Source organism: Pecten maximus, chromosome 18 (assembly GCF_902652985.1).
Source record: "Pecten maximus chromosome 18, xPecMax1.1, whole genome shotgun sequence".
Taxonomy (NCBI): Eukaryota; Metazoa; Mollusca; class Bivalvia; order Pectinida; family Pectinidae; genus Pecten; species Pecten maximus.
In genome coordinates this window covers 9,173,823-9,179,753 of record NC_047032.1, presented here as the reverse complement: position 1 = coordinate 9,179,753, position 5,931 = coordinate 9,173,823, and positions in this window count along the sequence as shown.

Below are 5,931 nucleotides of genomic sequence, written 5' to 3'. Positions count from 1 at the left end.
AAATATTCAAAAACCACTCTGTAATCAGTGTTGTGTGTGCAATGAAAAGTCGTATAGTATACTGCAAATGTATTTGTTTCGGTGATTCGGACATTTTTAACGATACTTTCTAAACTTACCTCCCTTTCGCTTAATCTAGGGGGCGCTGAAGTGAAAGAAATGGCGCTGGCCATGGGTGAAAATGCGGCTTGATCTGTTTGAATGCTTTCAAAAGTAAATAGCAATCATCAGCAACCCCGATATGCCAAAATAAATGTCACATGGACATAGATCCAGATCCCGCTATTAAATGCGTTGATCCTCTTTTTTTTTTGTCATTCCTTTACAATCTTGGTGCCATCGGCAAACATGTAAATATCAGTGCTAACTATTTCTGTTATATCGGTAATAACTGTCATTAATAGAAGGGGGCCAAGCACTGATCCCAGGGGAATGTTTGATGTGACATCTGTCCATTCGGAATGCACATCTTGTATAGAGGCGCGTTGCTTCCTTCCGCTCAAGAAACTAAAATCCAATGTATATTCCGTATGCACCTAATTTGTTTACTAGGCGCCTTTGAGGAAGGGTATCGAAAGCGTTTTGATAATCCATATATATACAAACCTTCTGGCAATACAGAGACAACAAACAATATGACCATACAAAGACTACAGACAATCTGGCTATACAAAGACTACAGACAATCTGGCCATACAAAGACTACAGACAATCTGGCCATACAAAGACTACAGACAATCTGGCCATACAAAGACTACAGACAATCTGGCCATACAAAGACTACAGACAATCTGGCCATACAAAGACTACAGACAATCTGGCCATACAAAGACTACAAACAATCTGGCCATATAGAGACTACAGACAATCTGGCCATACAAAGACTACAGACAATCTGGCCATACAAAGACTACAGACAATCTGGCCATACAAAGACTACAAACAATCTGGCCATACAAAGACTACAGACAATCTGGCCATACAAAGAATACAGACAATCTGGCCATACAAAGACTACAGACAATCTGGCCATACAAAGACTACAGACAATCTGGCCATACAAAGACTACAAACAATCTGGCCATACAGAGACTACAGACAATCTGGCCATACAAAGACTACAAACAATCTGGCCATACAGAGACTACAGACAATCTGGCCATACAGAGACTACAGACAATCTGGCCAAACAAAGACTACAGACAATCTGGCCATACAAAGACTACAGACAATCTGGCCATACAAAGACTACAAACAATCTGGCCATACAAAGACTACAGACAATCTGGCCATACAGAGACTACAGACAATCTGGCCAAACAAAGACTACAGACAATCTGGCCATACAAAGACTACAGACAATCTGGCTATACAAAGACTACAAACAATCTGGCCATACAAAGACTACAGACAATCTGGCCATACAGAGACTACAGACAATCTGGCCAAACAAAGACTACAGACAATCTGGCCATACAGAGACTACAGACAATCTGGCCATACAGAGACTACAGACAATCTGGCCATACAGAGACTACAGACAATCTGGCCATACAAAGACTATAAACAATCTGGCCATACAAAAACTTCAAACGTTTATTGTGGATAACTTTATTTATATAGTATCGCGTTGCTTTGTCATTTCGTGATGTCACAGCCAAACAGCCAGCGATCAAAGGGGGAGTAACTCTTACAAGCTGTTCTCAAATGCAGGTACATGTATGACTTCGAATGGTAATATATCTCGGATTTCATATCCCATTTTTCATTGTCAATGTGTTTACCCTCGGTGTTATATCAAGATATATCTTTGCATGTGTAATGAGTTATTTAGAGTTTGTATAACAGATTTATTTCAATTTATGCATATCTAAAAGAAAGTAAAGTTTCGTAATCGCTTTATTTTTTCTAAATTAATTCACGAAAGACCGTGGAGAATCATTTGGAAATCATGTTTGTCCTACACAAGTTCAGACTTGTTACCAGTTCAGTGTTGTACCAGTTCAGTGGCTGTACCAGTTCAGTGGCTGTACCAGTTCAGTGTTTACTGTTGTACCAATATTACAGTTAATTGTATCAGTTCAGATTTGTTACCAGTTCAGTGTTGTACCAATATCACAGTTAATTGTATCAGTTCAGATTTGTTACCAGTTCAGTGTTGTACCAGTTCAGTGTTGTACCAGTTCAGTGTTGTACCAATATTACAGTTGTATCAGTTCAGTGTTGTACCAGTTCAGTGTTGTACCAGTTCAGTGTTGTACCAATATCACAGTTAATTGTATCAGTTCAGATTTGTTACCAGTTCAGTGTTGTACCAGTTCAGTGTTGTACCAGTTCAGTGTTGTACCAGTTCGGTGTTGTACCAGTTCAGTGTTGTACCAGTTCGGTGTTGTACCAGTTCAGTGTTGTACCAGTTCAGTGTTGTACCAGTTCAGTGTTGTATCAGTTCAGTGTTGTACCAGTTCAGTGTTGTACCAGTTCAGTGTTGTACCAGTTCAGTGTTGTACCAGTTCGGTGTTGTACTAATATTACAGTTGTACCAGTTCAGTGTTGTACTAATATCACAGTTGTACCAGTTCAGTGTTGTACTAATATTACAGTTGTACCAGTTCAGTGTTGTACCAGTTCAGTGTTGTACCAGTTCAGTGTTGTACCAGTTCAGTGTTGTACCAGTTCAGTGTTGTATCAGTTCAGTGTTGTACCAGTTCAGTGTTGTACCAGTTCAGTGTTGTACCAGTTCAGTGTTGTACTAATATTACAGTTGTACCAGTTCAGTGTTGTACTAATATCACAGTTGTACCAGTTCAGTGTTGTACTAATATTACAGTTGTACCAGTTCAGTGTTGTACCAGCTCAGTGTTGTACTAATATTACAGTTGTACCAGTTCAGTGTTGTACCAGTTCAGTGTTGTACTAATATTACAGTTGTACCAGTTTAGTGTTGTACCAGTTTAGTGTTGTACCAATATCACAGTTGTACCTATTCAGTGTTGTACACAAGAAATGGTTCATTATTTTGTCTTGAACCGTTTCTAATTACTATCAGACGTTTGGTAAGATGCAGAAATGAATTAATATTTTCAAGGAAATTGCTTGCTTTCAAACGTAAGGTATACGTTATTATACCTATGCTAAGGAATGTTATTGAAACCAACGTGTCATATTTTCATATATACAAATACGTCTGGTTAGAAAGTAGTTCTAGAATATATCAATTCAGTTTGAGAAAAACGTACTCTCCATTGGAAATATCCAATTGTAATCCCAGTGCTGTAACCGCTACACGATGTATATTTTATATAAATTCTTTTTACGTAGTATTATAGGCTTTGGTGTCGCAGTATACAAGTCGGCCGGTAGTTCATAATTAGGAATAATTGTGTGCCATGAAGGGAACTTCATTATCCAGTCTCCATGCTGGAGACCATCATCTTTAAATCTACCGATACCCCATAATTACTAAATACCAATTAAAACTCGAGGGACTGACGACAGCGCACCCTAAAATTGAAAGCCTAGAAATAGACTCAAGCTCAAATACAATGAAAATAAATATTAGTTTAAACTTTCTTTTATTACATTTCAAGCATAATGATACATTGAACAAATTACACTAGGAAATCGAATTTGGTTTGTTTTTGTTTAACGTCCTATTAACAGCCAGGGTCATTTAAGGACGTGCCAGGTTTTTGAGGTGGCGGAAAGCCGGAGTACCTGGAGAAAAACCACCGGTCTATGGTCAGTACCTGGCAACTGCCCCACGTAGGTTTCGAACTCGCAACCCAGGGGTGGAGGGCTAGTGATAAAGTGTCGAGACACCTTAACCACTCTGCCACTGCGACCCCCTGGTTAATGGCAACAACACTAGTTTAAACTTAAAGCAAAGTTTTGGGGTGAAATATAATCATATTATACATGCTTCTATTTCATTTTAATCTATTGAAGAAAACCTACCAGTTTTAAGTATATAAATCTGTACAGCCAGAAATATTATTTTATTATCAGATAAAGAAAAAGGTACGTCTCCAAAAAGTAGCAATTCTAGATTGACATCATAACGCAAACAATGAAGGTAGCGTCTTCTTATTTGACCTTATCTTCTACAATCTAATAAAAAAAATGCTTGTTAACGGAGATAGGGAAATAGTTTTTGCAAATAAATGGTTATTTAAAGAACTACACTCCATTCGTAGTCGTGCATGATATATTTGACCCTTACGGCTACCAAAACTATAATAAATGGGCATTTTCTGAGTGTATTGCTTATTAAGATAAGATTTTAAAGCAGCAGTAGACGGATTTGAGCGAACATTTTGTGGAAGACTATTCCACTGATCTATAACAGAAGGTAGGAAAGATTGTTAATAAAAAGAGGTTTTGCACAATATTGGTGTAATAAAAGTATGGTCCGAGTTCCTGGTATCATACCGATGACCTTCAGATACAGTACTCGGGATAAGGCTATATAGATACTCTAGTGTATACTAATAAAACATTTTATGGAACTGAATAATTTTATGAATTTGCCTCCGGTCAAATAAACTCACCAAGCCTGATTTTATAAAAAAAAGTTTTTCAATACTTACTAATTTAGTTGCACCTGTTATAATTCGGGCGGCTTCAATATTGAGGTTTTCAAGTTTTTACCCTGAAGTTGGGTTTAGGTGATGGAAACCATCACCATCAATAGGAAAAGATACCCTCCAAATCACCCTATACTTCATCTGAACCAAGTTCCTATAAATAATGTATCTTTCCATCAGCACCTCGGAGTCTTGTTCTCTTCCAACGGTAGTTGGACAGACCATGTCAACTACATTATCACTAAAACATTACCTAAAATAAATATTGACTTCATATAATGCATACTATACATGTTGAAAAGACCCTAAACAAACAGTTATTTTTTCAGATTTGCACGATCAAGTAAATAATTTGTTGTCCCCTAGTCCCCTGCAGACTCTATAGTCCCTGCGGGTCTGTTCCTTGCAACCCCCCCCCCCCCCCCCCCCCCCCCCCCCAAAAAAAACGTATGTCGTAATTACGACTTAGCTTATTATATCGTAATTACGACCAAGCTGTATCTCGTACTAACGACATAATCATCTTGTAATTCCGACTTAGTAGGTTTCATAGAACAGCGTGTTTTCCAAGGAACGGTTGTTGGGATAACATATTTTCATGAATTTTTTTTTTTTTCAGTACTATATTGCACTTTGAATACACATACGCTAAATGCCCATCTCTTTCTTTTCAATTATGAATAACCACGTCACTTTTGAAGACGAAAGAAAAATTTCTATCCTGATAAAAAGTTTTATTCGGAAAACGGTATCTTGCAGTAAACCTATTCGGTAATCAGTTTTGTTAAAACGCTTTAGTGCATAGTACATGCATAGTACATAACATATGAAAAAAAAATGTTCGCGTCGTTTTTTTTTTTAACTTTGGCTAGGCATGTATCTTACCAGAGACATATATATCTGTATATATGTCTCTGATCTTACTTATATTTTATGTTAATTGGGGTCGCCTTATCACATGACACCACAATATGACTTATCAGTGGTGGAGTCATGACGCATAAGGACAGACAAAGAACTATGTGACTTACCCCACGTATGACATTGGGTGGCTACCAATCTCTACCGATCTTTTATCCGCCTACATTGGAAATATTGAAATATAAGGAATATTATAGGACTTCCCTTTTGAAATCTCATTAAGAAATCAATGGTTTCCAGGACTAGGCATTTTTAATGAAAGAAAATTAAAGAAAATGTAGCTATTCTTTGATCCTACTATAAAATCTACACGCATATATTTATAAAAAAATTTCCAAATAACCCAAAATGCGAAACTTTTTGTTAATGATCCGGATTTCCGCTTTCCACGTTTAGAATTTATAATTAAATCACAACTTCCGGTTTG